Source organism: Aotus nancymaae, unplaced genomic scaffold (genome assembly GCF_030222135.1).
Source record: "Aotus nancymaae isolate 86718 unplaced genomic scaffold, 86718_ANA_hifiasm-v0.15.2.pri h1tg000021l, whole genome shotgun sequence".
NCBI lineage: Eukaryota > Metazoa > Chordata > Mammalia > Primates > Aotidae > Aotus > Aotus nancymaae.
In genome coordinates this window covers 28,820,059-28,838,309 of record NW_026988433.1, presented here as the reverse complement: position 1 = coordinate 28,838,309, position 18,251 = coordinate 28,820,059, and the positions used below count along the sequence as shown (strand labels likewise).

The 18,251-nt window shown below is 44.9% G+C and overlaps 1 pseudogene; it reads right to left on the bottom strand.

Annotated features, from left to right (window-relative positions):
* Positions 1-1,502: 1,502 nt before the first annotated feature.
* LOC110569261 (dnaJ homolog subfamily C member 8-like) lies at positions 1,503-17,633 on the bottom strand (annotated as a pseudogene).
* Between the last annotated feature and the right edge of the window lie 618 nt (positions 17,634-18,251).

Here is an 18,251-nt window from a genome sequence, read left to right as displayed (position 1 = left end):
TGTGGCTCCTCTCAGGCCAATTCCAGGTCTACAGGAGTTAATCCTAGAACCCCTCTAAACCATTCCCCACACTGCATCCACCGACAGAAACAACACAACTCAATCAGATGATGTCACTCTCCTGCTTAAAATCAATGGCTCTCCATTCCCTCTGGATTAAATCTGTATTCCTGGAGGCAACATGCAAAGCCAGTTAGCATCTGTCCCCGACTCCCTTTACAAATTTGGTTTCTTCCCAACACGGGCTCTTCACTGCAGTCTGCATTGAGAAACGATCCTTCCCAACACTTTCCCCACTTTGGAAGTGCCCTTGGCTTTCATTTCATTGCCAACTCCCACTCAGCATGCTTATCACCTCCAGGAAGTCCTCCCTGGTACCCAGTCTACTATAGGTCTACTTTAGTACTTTATGATCACTTTTTTTGGGGGGCTGGGGGTATAAAAATTTATTATACCTAAAAAATATTGCCACTAACAAATGCACACAGGCTAGGACACCATGGTACGGGTGGAGGACAGCTAGCTCTTTGGGAAGTGAAAGGTTTGGGTGGCATGGGCCTCATGCCATGCTGATTGGTCAGTAGACAGGAGGGCACATGCCAAACACCACAGGGCAGCAGGGCAGCAGGTGCCTGCTCTTGTGTGCCCACAAGTGTTCTCTGTCTCATCAGGGGCTTTGAAGGGAGCACACTCAGAAGCGAGCAGCTGTTGCGAAGGAGCTTCCTTAGGTGCCCCTTCCAGGATTGTCTCAGAAGTCACAGCAACACCATTTTAAGCAATATGTTTAACTGGATGATTTCCACAAACTATCCATGAAGTTTCTAACCATCATAATTCAGTGAAGTACAAAACATTAAGTTATAGGCTATGGGGCCGGGTGCGGTGGCTCAAGCCTATAATCCCAGCACTTTGGGAGGCCGAGGAGGGCGGATCACCTAAGGTCAGGAGTTCGAGACCAGCCTGATCAACATGGAGAAACCCCATCGCTACTAAAAAATACAAAATTAGCTGGGTGTGGTGGCGCATGCTACTCTGGAGGCTGAGGCAGGAGAATCCCAGCTACTCTGGAGGCTGAGGCAGGAGAATCGCTCGAACCTGGAAGGTGGAGGTTGCAGTGAGCTGAGATTGCACCGTTGCACTCCAGCCTGGGCAACAAGGGCAAAACTCCACTCAAAAAAAAAAAAAAAAAAAAATCAGGTAACAACAAAGCTTTAAATATTTTTTTAAATTAAAAAAAAAAGTTACAGGCTGTGGGAAGAGAAGGCAGCACCTTCCAATCCTGGTGGTTCTAGGGGCAGGGAGAGGGGAAGGTCTTTTTTAAAACCAAGCCCCTCACTTCAAGCCACAAAAGAATTACTCTGATCAATATTAAATTGTATTGAAAACAAAATGGAATAAAAAGCAAATACTACTCTATGTTGGTGTGGAAGTGGGAGGAAAGAATGAGTCCTTCGAAGCAGGAAGGGAGACAGCAGGGGTTCTGTGCCTGTGACCGTGGGTGGTCACTCACGCTGCTCCATTTTTACTTTCAGTGGTCTCAGGAAGGTCCGATTTTTCTTCTCTTTCTCCCTTTTTTTTTTTTTTTTTTTTGAGATGGAGTTTCGCTCGTTACCCAGGCTGGAGTGCAATGGCGCGATCTCGGCCCGCCGCAACCTCCGCCTCCTGGGTTCAGGCAATTCTCCTGCCTCAGCCTCCTGAGTAGCTGGGATTACAGGCACACGCCACCATGCCCAGCTAATTTTTTGTATTAGTAGAGATGGGGTTTCACCACGTCGACCAGGATGGTCTCGATCTCTTGACCTCGTGATCCACCCGCCTCGGCCTCCCAACGTGCTGGGATTACAGGCTTGAGCCACCGCACCCGGCCACTCTTTCTCCCTTTCTATTGGCTTGAAGTTTCGCCAGCTGTCCACACGACCGTCTCGACTGTCCTCAATGTGTTCCTGCCACTCTCTTTCTCGTTTGGCTTTTTCTTGAGCTTCGATCTCTTCTTGCCTTTGTTGCTTCTTTTCATGAATCTCTTTGGTTTCTCTCTCTTTCCTTTTAATTTCCAGCTCAGCAAAGTTTCATTGTCTGTTTATATACAGCTTGTTTGAACGGCTCAGAATCACCCATCTCTACAATCGTAGGTTTTCCTTCCTTTTTTTAACTGTTTTTTTGGTTCTTTCACAGTGTGTTCCACGTATTCTTTTTCTGCCCGAGTTACATGCAAGGCCCTCTCCTTTTGCTCCTGCTCCAGTAGCAACTCCAGAAGCTTTGTCCGCAGCTTCAAAAGCTGTCTGTGCTCTGTCAGTATCATCTTGATATCCGTCAGGATGCACCAGTGTGGATAACTGCCGAAACCTCCTCTTTATGTCTTCATCTGTAACTTCAGGATCTAACTGAAGAACCTTAAATGGCTTCAAACTGAAGTAAGAGGAACCAGGATGGGTCAGTGTTTGAATCAGATTTTTGGATGTTAGAACCAAGTCTCTCTTCTCTATTTGTTTCACATCAGTGTAGACGGTCATAAATGCTTCTTCTGTGCTGCCTCCGCTGCCAGGAGTCCCGCTCTCTCCTGAAGCCACCGTTTTCCTGACGCAGCCTCCACAGGACCCTTCTCTCTTATTTATTTATTTATTTATTTATTTTTGAGATGAAGTCACTCTTTTCGCCCAGGCTGGAGTGCAATGGTGCGATCTTGGCTCACTGCAACCTCCACCTCCTGGGTTTAAGCGGTTCTCCACCTAAGACTCCCAAGTTGCTGGGATTACAGACGCCTGCCACCACACCTGGCTAATTTTTGTATTTTTAGTAGAGATGGGGTTTCACCATGCGGGACAGGCTGGTCTCAAACTCCTGACCTCACGTGATCCACCTGCCTCGGCCTCCCAAAGTGCTGGGATTACATACATGAGCCACTGTGCCTGGCTGATCACTCTTGACTGTAATTGTTTTACTGATCCACCCTTCTACAAAGATTAGTGGCTTGTTGAGAACAGGATATGTTTCTTTAGGGTCCTCCAGTTCCCCCTTACCCCCTTTCTTTCTTGGCTTGACTGAGAGTGCCTTTGGCCTCCCTGTGACCCAGCCAGCTGCATGTTTTCCCTGCGGGCTTGAACCCAAGCTAAGGCTTTGAACATTGCCAGGCACTGATGAAGATGCTTATTTTGTTTTACGTTGTTGCTCAAGACACTGACCTGAGCCAAATTCTTTAAACCCTCATATAAACTCCACACTCTGACCTCGTCGTGTCGGGCACACCTAGGTAGAGCATTGCCTTCTCTCTCGACCACTGGAGGATACATGGCAGCTCACTCTGTAAGTTTGTCCTTCTAATAAATACTTTAGACTGATCATCCTGGTATAAGTGCTTCTTTCTTTGGAATCCCACTCAGCCCCATCTCAAGACCATTTGGGGCTCTCTTTTGTGGGAACTTCCCTGCCACGCTTTAGGGGCAATTCCAGCCACAAGTTTGGTTGGAGGGAACAGTATCTTTTATTTCTGATTCCTAGTTATCTATCACAGTTCCCTGCAGATACAAGCCATTCAGTAAGTAAATGACTCTAGTGAATTGCTTTCTAGTGAAATGTATGCAGGTAGTTGGCATGCAGGTCGAAGTTGGCATGAGTACCAGATGGCTGCTCACAGCATGTCCTCCTGAGGCCCAGCTACACTCTCCACTGCAAATTCCATGAGCTATTATCTATATCTTTGTAATAATTTTCCCACCTGTCCCCCGATTAAGCCGCTTCAAAAAGTTCCTGTTGTTTGCAACTGGAAATATCCTAAGCAAACATTACCTCATAGGCTTATTGAATTGGACCATTGTATTGATTTGTGCATCTCACTGTAAATTTTATCTAAAAGAAAAAAAAAAAAAACAAAGAAAAAAGCAGGAGAAAAATTACCCCATGGTGTTGCCAGGAGGCATACATGAGATAAACGCTTGCGCAATGCTGTGTTAGTCAGGAATATTTTGAAAACAAGTGACCTAAACACGAATTGGGTTAAGTAATAAATGGAACACACAGGCTCACAGAACTGGAAAACCTAGAGGTAGGTCTGTGTGTTTGTTCTCTATTGCTGTGTTCTAAATTGCTGTAGCACCAATTTAGCAGTGCACATCACCACCCATGTATTGTCTCACAGTTCAAGACTGAAATCATGGAGTCAACTGGGCTGAGCTCTCATCTGGAGGCTCTGTGGATAATCTGCTTCCAACCCCATTCTTCTTGTTGGCAGCATTCAGTTGCTCACAGTTGTAGAACTGAAGTCCCATTTCCTCCCCTCAGCTCTCAGCTCCTACAGGTTACCCATGGTTCCTTCCTATGTCCCTGCCACAGGCACTTCACAGCATGGATGTTTGTTTTTTTCCAGATCAATCAGAGTCTCTCTCTCTGACTTCCTCTTCTCAGCTCAGATGATGAGGTCACCCAGATCATCTCCTGATGATTTTAGGCATTCATAGTGAAACTGGAGAGTTTCCTTGACCCCTTCATGGGACTTGCAACAGGGGTGACTCATTTACTCGGTTGCCTCATTTACTCAACCCCTTGTGGAAGGGAGCACATGAGCGATGGGTGTGGCAACCAGAGCAAAAGAATGCTGGACCCACCAGCCACTTCTCTCCCATGGGAGCAGGCCCTGTGTGGCAGCATCCCAGGAGTGTTACAATGCTCTTTTAGCTCTGCTGTCCTGGTGAGGGAGGTGTCTGTGACACCCCTGAGCCCCAGGGGGCATGTTACCAGCTCAGTGGGCCTTTTGTCTCATCGTGTGGGGTGGCTGCCCTCCTCCAGCAAGGGCAAAGGGCCAGTGTGACAGCTTTTTGGGATCCTGCACCCAGTGCATCTCAAATTCTTGTCTATTGCCCAAGAAGAATGAGGTCACATGGACTTGAAGGATAGCAAATGTAGAGATTTTATTAAGCAGTGGAAGTAGCTCTCAGTGGGATGGGGAGCTGGAAAGGGGATGGAGTGAGAAGGTGGTCTTCTCCAATGGCCAAACTCCTCTCCACCATCCCACCTGAACTCCTCTCCACCATCCCAGCCAAACTCCTCTCCAATCGTAGTCTCCAATGTTCAGCTGCTTTTCTCCTCTCCACATTCAGATGCTTCTGTTTTCTGTCCTTCTCTGCCATGCTGCTCTGTTCCTCTGCCAGCGGACCTTGGGGTTTCTATGGGCACAGCATGGGGATGTGGGGGGCCAAAGGCAACATTTTGACAGGAAAACAGGGATGTGAAGTTCTCATTTAGGGCCACAGGTCCAGGCTTGAGGGTGGAACCCTCACCAGGGACCCTGCCCTTTTCTGCCCAGTATTTCCCTGCCTCCTGTTCACATCAATTGCATCAGTAAAATCTCTCCACAGTAGCACTTAGAGTTTTAGTGTTTGAATAACTGCTAGAAGGTGTGTGTAAACCAAGAACTGAGAATCTTGAGAGGGCTATCTTAGAATTCTTCCCACCACAGGCTGACTTCAGGCATGGCTGGATCCAGGTGCTCAGAATTGGTGGAGTAGGGGCATTATTCCAGCAGCTTCATCTTACCTACTTGAGTACACTTGAGGCACAGTGCTTATTCTCTCAGCAATCGAAGACAGCCTCTTTCCTGATGACCATTATGGGACTGACTGTGGGCCAACTTGTGCTGATGCCCATCTCTGAACTAATCACTGTAGTCAGAGGGTACAAACGCTCTGGTTGACCAGGTCTGAGTTACATGCCCTTTCTTAAACCCAGGGACTTGTATTGCTTGGGCATAAACCTTCAGACTAGTAGTTTTCAATAGGAAGAGGGGTGATTTTGAACCTTAGGAGACATTTGGCAATATCTAGAGTAATTCTTAGTGGTCATAAAGCTGGGGGATAGGGATGGTACCAGCATTTCATGGGTAGAGGCCAGGGGTGCTGCCATTTATCCTACAAAGCACAGGACAGTCCCCCATAACAAAGATTTCCCTAATGTTAATAGTGCCAAGGTTGCAAAACCCTGATGCAGATGAAGAAAGGGGTGCTTAAGGAAAATTAAAGTGCTTTTATCAGAAGGGGGCCTGGATGTTGGCAAAACCCACAGATTCCACTGCAAGTACTTTACCTGGCACCAAATCCATTTTCTAGAGTTTTAATATTTCTTCTTTTTGTTCTTTTTCTGATTTGTTTTCCCTCCCTACCCCCGACTCCAACCTTTTTACACACATCCTTTCGAAATAAACCTTCTTCCACCTGTCTGCCAAGATTCGTTCTCGTGGTCTCTCCCCTTCCTAAAGCCCTCTAGGAGTTCCATGTCCTCTGTGATGCCTGAAACACAGAGGGGTGGCTGCTGCTTCCTGCCTCCAGGACACACTCACCTGCCAGTCCACACATAGCTCTAGAGTAAGGCCCGCAGTGGTAAACGAAAGGTGATTGTCTTGTAATTGCAAACTTTTTCAGCCCCACACACCCACATATATATACTTTTTTGGCTCATATTTCTCCCAAGATATCAACAATAATGCCAAATTTCTGTAACAGTTGATTTTCTGTTTCCTTTTTCTTACCTCTGTCTCCTTTCACCATGACTTTACCCTGGCTACATTTTTCTAAAGTTTTGTCCTATGTTTAAATAGGTAATGCATTTATATGTTTGAAAATTTAAAAGGTTCAAAAGGATATATGCAGCAAAAGTCACTTCCACCTCTATTCCCAGCTCCCTAAAAACCTCACTGGAGGCAACTAATGTTACTAATTTGTTTATAATTCCTTCCAGAGGTATTATCTCTACTTATAAGCAAGCATGTATATAAATCCTTCTTCTCTTTTCTTCTTTTTTATTTTAAACAAATGCTAATATGCTATTCACACAGCTATGTAACTTGTTCTGGCTTATTTTATTGAAAAATTATTTTGGAGATTGTGCATATCTATGCATAAGAGCTTGCTCATTCCTTTTATAGAGGCTTAGTGTCCATTTTGTGGATGTGTCATAATTTATCTAACCAGTCCTCTCTCACTGGACTTTTAGATTATTTTCAATCTTCTGTTGTTAGAAAAAACAAAAAATACACTGTCACTGGGTTTGGGGTGGCCCACCTGTAGTCCCAGCTACTTGGGAGGTTAAAGCAGGAGAATCGCTTGAGCCCAGGACTTCGAGGCTACAATGAGTTATGATCACACCACTGCACTCTAGCTGGGAGCCTGGAGGCTGGTCTCATGATAGAATGAGACCTTAGCTCTGAAAAAAATAAAAAAAGAAAGAAAAGAAAAAGAGGCCAGGCATGGTGGCTCACGTCTGTAATCTCATCACTTTGAGAGGCTGAGGCAGGCTGATCACCTGAGGCAAGGAGCTCAAGACCAGCCTGGCCAACATGGTGAAACCTCATCTCTACTAAAAATACAAAAATTAGTCAGGCATGGTGGCGCAGGCCTGTGATCCCAGCTGCTTGGGAGGCTGAGGCGGGAGAATCACCACTGCACTCTATCCTGGACAGCAGAGCAAGACTCCATCTCAAAAAAAAAAAGAAAAGAAAGGAGAAAGAAAATAACCAAGTTGACATAGCTAGAAAGAATGATGCTGGTTGGCTAGGAGTGGTGGTTCACGCCTGTAATCCCAGCATTTTGGGAGGCCGAGGCAGGCAGATCATGAGGTCAGGAGATCAAGAGCATCCTGGCCAACATGGTGAAACCCTGTCTCTACTAAAAGTACAAAAATTAGCTGGGCGTGGTGGCACATGCCTGTAATCCCAGCTTCTTGGGAGACTGAAGCAGGAGAATTACTTGAACCAAGAAGTCGGAGGTTGCAGTGAGCCAAGATTGTGCCACTGCACGCCAGCCTGGCGATAGAGCAAGACTCCATCTCAAAAAGTAATAATAATAACTAAAGCTGGTTTCAGACGATTTGGTGATAGAGCTATTCCCCGCCTCTTTTTTTTTTTTTTTTTTTTTTGGAGAGACAAGGTCTCTCTATGTTGCTCAGGCTGGTCTTGAATCCCTGGCCTCAAACAATCCTCTCACTTCAGCCTCCCAAAGCTCTGGGACTACAGGCATGAGCCACCATGCTTGGCCAGAGCTATTCTCTTATACAGGAAGTATATTCAAAAGGAGTTTTTACATTTTGTCTCATCTCTTATTGTGGACCGAAAGACATTAACCTCTATTAAAGAAATTTGGGCCATTGAAAGTAGATTAGAAAGAGAGATTCAGGGATTTTCAATGTTCTGGTGTGCCCTTAAATGATACCAGTTCTACTGAAAGTAAAGGCCCACTGCAGAGAAATTGATGATTCTGGGAAATTCCTTGCTACATTTAATTTTAAAACACTGCACTCAACAATTACCTACAAACTCTTTTACAACCTATTTGATATTCCTAGTCTTTCTACAAATAATTTAGAAAAACAATGTGGAGTAGTAAGATGGGATTGTTCCCTTGACTTTGACTCCCTTCATGGTCAGGAACTGGAGTGGCTCATTTCGCTCAGCCTGTCACTGGCCTCTCTTCAGGAGACAGAGAGAGAGCATGCAAGCAAGCGCGTGCAGGAACCTGAGGGAATGAACGCTGAAACAGGCTGGTCGCTCCTCTCTGGCAGAAGCAGGCTCTGTGTGGACCTGCCACAGCCTCCAAGCTCTTGCCCTCTTGGCACCAGGTTCTTGTGCGGCATCCAGGAAGAATCAGGTCACACAAATGTATTGAAGGGTAGTGTATGCAGAGGATTTTATTGGGCGATGGATGTGGCTCTCAGCGGAATGGGGAGTTGGAAAGGGGATGGTGCAGGAAAAAGGTGATCTTGCCCTGAAGCCGCACTGTCTGAAGATAGCAGTGTCTATCTGCAGTCTCCAACGCTCAGCTGATTGTAACCCTGATGCTCAGTCACTTGTCTGCTCACCACGTACGTTGCTCTGCCAGCTGATGTCTTTTTACAGGCACAAGATAGGGGTGTGGCAGGCCATATTTGGGCGGAAAAACTGGGTCAGCTCTTTTCACTTGGCTCTGGGGTTCCAGGCCTAAGGGTAGGGTTTAGTCAGGAGCCCAGTAGTTCTGTATCAGTAGGATCCAATGATTTCATATAATGAAACAGAATGGTGAAACATTGTTATAAAAAAAAAAAAGAGTAGACTCATAGACTCACCTTCAATTTTACAAATGTGAGTGTTGGTTCAAATGTCACCTTCTCAATGAGGCCTGCTCTAACAATCTAGTTAAAATTGTACCCCTTCATCACACCCAACCTTATCACTCCCAAATCCCCATTAGCAATCTCAAACCTCTTTTTCGTTCTATCTTTGTTCAGATCTTTTTGTTTTATTCAGGCCTTCAACTGATTGGATGAGACCCACTCACATTTTGGAGGTCAATCTGCTTTACTCAAAATTCACAAATTTAAATGTTAATCTCATCTAAAAACACCTTCCATATTGGCACACTAAATTAACTATTAAATCTCACTCAATTCTTTTTATTTATAGTTTTTACTGCTGTCTAACTTAAAATATATTTGACCTATTTATTATTACTTGTTTTTTTCTTTAGTGTCTTTCTATATTAGAATTTAAGTTTCATGTGGGCAGGGATATTCTTTGTTTTGTTCACTGCTGTGTTCCCAGTACCCAGTAGGCCCTAAGTAATACTTCTTGAATATTTTTCTTCAGGGACTTATTTGTCGTATCCTAAGTTAAAATGCCCAGCCCCAAAAAAGTTTAGAGGACATAAAAGCAAAAATTATTTGTTTTCCTTTGAAATTTCTATTTGAATAGATACTACACTATGGTTCAAAATATAAAAATGGTTCAAAATGCAAAAGTTATACAAAAATAGACCAAAAAAAAAAATAGAATTTCCACCCTGTTTTCCCTGCCATTCAAGTGTGCTCCTCCCTAGAGACAACCAATGTCATCAGTTGCTTTTGTAAATTTCTGGAAAAATTTTCATGGACATGCAAGCAGATATCAATATATTTTCCCCTATCTTTTTTTTTTTTTTTTTTTTTTGAGACAGAGTTTCACTCCTGTTGCCCAGGCTGGAGTGCAGTGGTGCAATCTTGACTCACTGCAACCTCCACCTCATGAGTTCAAGTGATTCTCCTGCCTCGGCCTCCAGAGTAACTGGGATTACAGAAACCTGCCACCATGCCCAGCTAACTTTTTGTATTTTTTTTTTTAATTTTAGTGGAGACGGGGTTTCACCATGTTGGCTAGACTAGTCTTGAACTCCTGACCTCAGGTGATCCACCTGCCTTGGCCTCCCAAAGTACTGGGATTACAGGCATGAACCACTGCACCAGCCTCCCCTATCTTTTTTTAACACAAATATTACACCATATTCATATGTCCATACTGCCGTGCATGTGTCTTATGTGTCTTTTTTTTTAGACAGAGTCTTTCTCTGTTGCCCAGACTGGAGTGCAGAGGCACGATCTTGGCTCACTGCAACCTCTGCCTCCCAGGTTCAAGCGATTCTCCTGCCTCAGCCACCTGAGTAGCTGGGATTATAGGCATGCACCAGCCAGTTAATTTTTGTATTTTCAGTAGAGACGTGGTTTCATCATATTGGCTAGACTGTTCTTGAACCCCTGACCTCAGGTGATCTGCTCACCTCGGCCTCCCAAAGTGTTGGAATTACAGGCATGAGCCACTTCACCTGGCCTGATGGTGCAGTGGGATGATCAAATGGGATGTTCTGAATATGATCTGACAGTGGCTTTTCCATCAATCATCTCATACTGAAAATTATGGTAGAGTTGGAAGGAGGGTGGTGAGTTCTATAAATTATGATCCTGTGGCAACCAAAATAGTGCTCTGCACACAGCAAGGGTTCCATAAGTAACTTCTTTTTTTTCTGAGAAACAGGATCTCACTTTGTCACCCAGGCTGCAGTATAGGGGTGTGATCACGGTTCACTGCAGCTTTAAAATCCCAGGCTGAAGTGATACTCACACCTCAGCCTCCCAAGTAGTAGCTGAAACTACAGGTGGGCAGCACCATGCCCAATTAATTGTTTTAAAAGTTGTTTTGTAGAGACAGAGTCTTATTATGTTGCCTAAGCTGGTCTTGAATGCCTGGGCTCAAGTGGCCCTCCCACCTCAGCCCCTTAAAGTGCTGGATTACAGTCATAAGCCAATGTTCCCAGCCCACAAGTAATTTTTGAGTGAATGAATGGTGTTCCAAGATCATCAGCTTGTAAATTGCATTGATGTTCCTTCTTGCCTCCTTCAGCAAATATTTAGCGATTGCCTGCTGGTGCCAGATGCTGTTCTGGGTGTTGAGGATACAGCAGTAAATATAACAGACAGAAGTTCCTGCCCTGATAACTGTCCATTATTTTGGGGAGGGCAGATAATAACCAAAATGGTTATGTAAAATGTCTACAGCATAGCATATCAAATGATCATGCTATATTACAGATTACTTTATGTTGTTATATCATTATTATCATTTTGCATTATATAGAAGGTGATTCTTTCTAAGGAGAAAATTAAAGCCTGGAAGAGGGATGAGGGGCATTGGGGTCAACAGCAGAGCCAGGGGGACTTACAAGCTTAGAATGAGTAGCCAGGGAAATCTTGATTGAGAAGGTACATTTTGAGTTCAGATCTGAAGAGGGCAAGAGGTGATCCATGTGGACATGTGAGGGAAGAGCAGTTCCGGCGGAAGGAACAGCCAGTGCAAAAGCTTGAGATGGGAGTGTGTTCAGTGGGTCTTAAGGAAGAAAGAGGTGCACTGTGGCTGGAAGAGGGTGAGCATGGAGGAACAAGCGGAAAGGAGGTCGCAGAGGGGCGGGCTTGCGATGCCTCTTATTAGGGCCTTTTAGGCCACTGGTTTCACTTAAAGGGCATTGAGAGCCATGGAAATTTCTAAGCAGAGGAGTGACATAATCTTAACAGGATACCTCTGGTTGGCCTACTGCAGTAGCAGGAAGGGAGAGGGGAGAAAATAGGGGACAGAGGACAAGGGACAGGGCAGAAGCAGGGAGACCATCAGGAGGCTGTTGCAATAGGCAGGTGATGGGTGACAGTAGCAGCAAAGATGCTGAGACGTGATCAGGTTTTAGATATCTTTTTAAAACTTAGTATGGAAAATGTCAAACATATAAATTAGAGAAAAAGTGGAATGAATCCCCATGTAACTTGCAGCCAATTTCAACAACTGACATTTGGCCAATCTTATTTTATCCTTCCTTATTTCCACCCAATATATTAGAATATTAGATTATTTTTTCTTTTCTTTTCCTTCCTTCCTTCCTTCCTTCCTTTCTCTCTCTCTCTTTCTTTCTTTCCTTTTTTCTTTTTTTTTTTTTTTTGACAGAGTCTTGCTCCTGGCTTATTAGATTATTTTTTAAAAATCCCAGATATATAATAATTCAGTTGTGGCCGGGTGTAGTGGCTCACACCTGTAATCCTAGCCCTTTGGGAGGCTGAGGTGGGCGATCACTTGAGGTTAAGAGTTCAAGACCATACTGGCCAACATGGTGAAACCCTGTCTCCATTAAAAATACAAAAATGAGCTGAGTGTGGTGGCTGTGCAACTGTAATCACAGCTACTCAGGAGGCTGGGGCAGGAGAATCACTTTGAACCCAGGAGGCAGAGGTTGCAGTGAGCCGAGATCTCACCACTGCACTCCAACCTAGGTTACAGAGTGAGACTCCATCTCAAAAAAAAAAAAAGTAATCATAATCATTTCAGTTGTGACTATTTCAGGATGTATCTTTAAAAGAAAAGAACTTTAAAAAAAATGTTACTACAAGCTGGGCATGGTGGCTTACGCCTATAATCCCAGCACTCTGGGAGGCCATGGTGGGCAGATCATGAGATCAAGAGATGGAGATCATCCTGGCCAACATGATGAAACCCCATTTCTACTGAAAATATAAAAATTAGCTGGGCGTGATGGCACATGCCTGTAGTCCCAGCTACTGAGGAGGCCGAGGCAGGAGAATCACTTGAACCTGGGAGGCAGAGGTTGCAGTGAGCCAAAATCACAGCATTGTACTCCAGCCTGGCAACAGAGTGAGACTCTGTCTCAAACAACAACAACAGAACAAAAACAAAAAGTTACTACAAAAATAGAATCACAAATAAAACATTAACAATCTTAAGGCCATGTGCAGTGGCTCATGTCTATAATCCCAGCATTTTGGGAGGCCAAGGCTGGCAGATCACTTGAGGTCAGAAGTTCGAGACCAGCCTGACCAACATGGAGAAACCCCATCTCTACTAAAAATACAAAATTAGCTGGGCATGGAGGCTGAGGCAGGAGAATTTCTTGAACTCAGGAGGCAGAGGTTGCAGTAAGCCAAGATCGTGCCATTGCACTCCAGCCTGGGCAACAAGTGTGAAACTCCGCTTCAAAAAAAAAAAAAAATCTTAAGTATCCAGTCCATATTCAAAATGTTTTCATACATAAATATACATTTTTTTTTACAATTAATTTGTTGATTTTTTTGAAATCAGAACCCAAAGTCCACTGCATTTGGTTGATGTGTCTCCTGTCTCTCTCCCCCTCTTTATATTGTAGTAAAATATACATGAGAAATTGACCATTTTACGCATTTTAAAGTATACAGCTCTGTGGGCACATTCACATTGTGCGCAACCATCACACCATCTGTCTCCAGAACTTTTTCCATCTTCCCAAATTAAAACTCTGTACCCATTAAATTAAATTCCTAATTTCCCCCTCCCTCAAACCCCTGGCAACCACTATTCTACTTTCTGTCTTTGTGAATTTGACTACTCTGGATACTTCATATATCCTAAGTCTCTTTTCATTGATAAGTTTCCACTTCCTCCTTTTCTTCCCTTGCAATTACTGTAATTGTTGATGAAACTGGCAGATTCTGGATTTTGCCACATACATCCCCATAGTGTTGTTTAACTTGTTCCTTTATCCTCTTTTTCCTATAAGCTGGATATACAGGAATGTATTCATTTTTAAAAATTATTTGAAGATAGAGTGGACAGGATTTTCTGGCCAATTGAAGGTGGAGTATGAGAGTTAATGATGACGCCAAGATTTTTGGCTTGAGCAACTGGAAGAAGGGAGTTGCCATTTTCTGAGATGGGGAAGACCATGGGAGGAGTAGGTTTGGGGAGGGGACAATCTGCTTGGACATTTTAGGCTTGAGATGTTTATTAGACACTCAAATGGGGATGCCAGATACCAGCTGAACATGTGAGCCTGGAGTTCATGGAGGTGGCTGGGGCAGGAGATAGTTTGGGAGTTGTCAGCACGTAGATGACATTTAAAGCTTTGAGACTAAAGATCACCAGAGGAGCAAATGCAGATTACAAGAGAGAGAGGAGGGGAGAAGTTCGAGGACGGAGCTTTACCCTTCAATGTTAAATGCCAGGAAAATTGAGGAGGAACCAGCAAAGGAGACTGAGGAGGGGCATCCAGCACAATAGGAGAAAGTCTAGGTTAGTGTGGTACCCTGGAAGCCAGTCATTCTAAGGAGAAGATTATGAAACATGGGTCATATATATCATGGACAGGGCAAATAAGATGAGGACCGGGAATTAATTATTATTGGGTAGAATAGAGATGCCCTCCCCTGGGAGAGGTGGCTCACACCTGTAATCCCAGCACTTTGGGAGGCTGAGGTGGATGGATCACCTGACGTCAGGAGTTCGAGACTAGCCTATGGTGAAACGACCAAAAATATAAAAAAATTAGCTGGGTGTGATGGCGTGCACCTGTAATCCCAGCTACTTGGGAGGCTGAGGCAGGAGAATTGCTTGAACCTGGGAGGCAGAAGTTGCAGTGAGCTGAGATCGTGCCACTGCATTCCAGTCTGGGCAACAGAGCAAGACTCTGCCTAAAAAGAAAAAAAAAAGGAAAGAAAAGAGTTTCGTTCTTGTTGCCCAGGCTGGAGTGCAATGGCACGATCTCAGCTCACTGCAACCTCTGCCTCCCAGGTTGAAGCGATTCTCCTGCCTCAGCCTTCTGAGGAGCTGGGATTACAGGCATACACCACCACGCTCAGCTAATTTTGTATTTTTAGTAGAGATGGGGTTTCTCCATGTTGGTCAGGCTGGTCTTGAACTTCTGACCTTCATTCTCTTTTGATGCTCTTTAAACAAATCATGTATAATAAAAGCTCAAAACAAATTTCCCAGGGAAACATTCTCTTCATGTATTGGAATTAGTGGACTGCAAAGTCATAGTAATAAGAGTGGTTAGTGGTCGAGAGCAGCTTCTTGGAAATCAGGAAACCTGGATTTCCATATCAAGCTATGTGATCCTGTGCAATTATCACCCTGAGCATAAGGATTCTCCTCTGTAAAATGGGAATAATAAGAAACCCTGCTAAATATGGCTCTTGCAAGAATAACATAAGATGAGCATACTTTTACACCAGTAAAGGACTTAGCAGGATGCCTGGCTCATCTCAAGTACCCAACAAATTGTTGCCTATTATACATATAATAGGATGACACAGGTAGGCACGTGACTCTCAGATACTTTTGCCTAGATATTTAAAAAAATGAGAAAGCCATCATTTTAGTTAAATATATGTACTAATTAGAGAAAAAGACATGACAGTCACAGCTGGAATTTTGATGATAAAATGGCAATTTTAACATAAATCGAATAGCATTTTTTTTGTTTTGTTTTGTTTTGTTTTTTTAAAAACAAAATCTCTGAAACAGTCATTCCAGTGAAACAAAAGAACTGTAGACCTGACTCGAAGAGGGAGGGAGCTTTGCTTTTAAAGGGTCATGGCTTAGTTGCACTCGTTACTACAGACACCAAACACTTAAATGAAGTTGTTATTAAGATTTACTTTGGACTGGGCACAGTGGCTCATACCTGTAATCCCAGCACTTTGGGAGGCTGAGGGGGGTGGATCGCCTGAGGTCAGGAGTTTGAGACCAGCCTGGTCAACATGGTGAAACCCCGTGTCTACTGAATACAAAAAATTAGCCAGGCATGGTGGCTCATGCCTGTAATCCCAGCTACTTGGGAGGCTGAGGTAGGAGAATTGCTTGAACCTGGGAGGCGGAGGTTGCAGTGAGCAGAGATTGCACCACTGCACTCCAGCCTGGGCAACAAGAGTAAAACTGTGTCTCAAAAAAAAAACAAAGATTTACTTTAGCTTTGTGCAATATCTCTTATTAAAAGGCTTTGGTTCAGTTTTATTTTTCTGTATTTAAGCAAATAAACACCCTGTGGTTTCCAGCACATTTTGACTCTAGGCTGCTCTCCAGAGAAGGAGGATATAACCTTGTCCACAAACCCAAATCAAAACAAAGGGCCCACACCATTGCCACCCATCTGGTGACCAGACAAGTTCAGTAAGTCTCAGCTGGATTGGAAGTTCTTTGAGACCAGGGAATTTGAGTTAGTCACCTTGTAACCTCAGAACAAAGCAGGGCATATGTTAGATACTTACCATATGTTAGTTAATTGAAAGAAGGAAAAACAGAGCACCGCACTGATTGAGAAAAGTGAGTGTGCACCTGATGTGCCGCAGTGGGTTTGCTGTTAAAAAGTCACTCTCGTTCATTACTAGTAGGAGTACACATGGGAACCACAATTCCAGAAAAGCAGTTTTGGCAAAGTTGTAATGAGAGCCTTAAAACACAAAGATGTTCCCTGCAGCCTTATTCATAATTTTTAAAAATAAAAAACAAACTAAACTTCTAACAATAGAATACGTAATCAACCAGTAGCTCTATTGGATGTACTATTATATTATTATCATTATTCAAATTAATGTTTCCCCGCTTCTCCCCTGCTTTCCTTCAATACTGAATGCCTATAATGGCTCAGGCATTGTTCAAGGAGGTGGGGGAGGCCACCTGGCCCAAGCTGATGGCCAAGGGCATTTGGGTATACAAGAAAAAATGCAAATGTGCTATTTTGACAGGGTTTACATGGGCATGGTGTGGTGAGGAGGCTGGCAGACAGAGTGGGAGCAGCTGACAGAGAATATAGGGTAAGTTAGAAGGCTCTCAGTGCTGGTAAAAACAAAATATAGTAAGGTAAAGGGTGGAGGTAGTTGAGGGTGGGGTGACCAGGTTTCTGTTTCAAATAGAATGGTCTTTTTGCTGTGAACTTAAGACTGCTCTAAAAAATAAAGTATACATATATTTTAAAAATTACAATGTTCAGTGTATGCCTTATCTACGGTCTACGGTCGAAGAGGCAAAGACTGAAGCGAGAGTGGAAGCCCGCTGGCTATCTGGGAAGCTTAGAAGACTATGTGATATGCTGAATGTAAAACTATGCATAGAGGGGGAAAACTGGAAAGATATAGTAAACATAGCAAAGGTAGTTTCTGTGAAGGATAAGTTTTTTAAAATTATTTTTTGTAGAAACGGTTTTCCTACATTGCCCAGGCCCAGGCTCAAGCAATAGATCCTCCCACCTGGGCTTCCCAAAGTGCTGGGATAACAGGCGTAAACCACGGTGCCTGGCCGAAAGATAAAAGTTTGGGTGGTGCCCGTTCTCTTTTCTCCTTTCCACTTCTGCATTTTCCAATTTACCTTTAGCGACTGTTCTTTCCTGTTTTAAAAAAAAAAAAAAAATCATGACCTTGAAGAAGATACTTGGGCTATGACTTTGGGGATGTCACCGCGCGCCCCGCCCACCGCGTTCTCCGGCCCACGGCCGGCAGGGGGCGCGCGGCCTCCGCCAGGCGTCCTTCAGCCGCGTCGGTTCCCACAGGGCCTTGAGCGACATGGGCTGCGTGGAGGGCAAGGCGGTGGCGGTGGGCGCCCCACCCGAGCTGCAGACCGAAGGCAAGAACGGCGGTGGCCGCCGTGGGTCAGGTACGACCGAGGGCGAAGGCGGTCCCAGGTCGGCGGGCCGAAGCAGGTCTTCCCGCCGGGGTTGAGGGTAAAGTGCCCCGGAGCCCAGGCCTTGAAGCCCCTCGCCGGTGTCAGTGACGAACCGTGTGGCACGCTGGAGACCCCAGAAACGCTCCCCCGGGTCACCCCGGGAGACAGAGGCTGGCGGTCAGCCGAGGGCTGCCCCGCCGCTGGCCATGAGAGGTAGAAAGGTGGAGCGGGCCCGCCGCGAGGACCTGCCCGGAAACTTGTCGGAAACCGAACCGAGAGGCCCCTACCCGCCTGATTTCGCTCAGGGCCGGTGAGGGCGTCTTCTTACAAGCACCGCGTTCCAAAGAAACGTTACGGGGGAAGCGACCAAACCGCCTGCCGAGGCCGGGGATGCCCCTTCACCTCTCCAGAAGCCCCAGGCCCACTCCCAGCATCCTCCTCCATGGAGAATCTTGTCCGACGCGCCTTTCTGGCCCCCCTTTCTCCATCCCCTTGAATCTTGGGCACATTTCCCCTACCA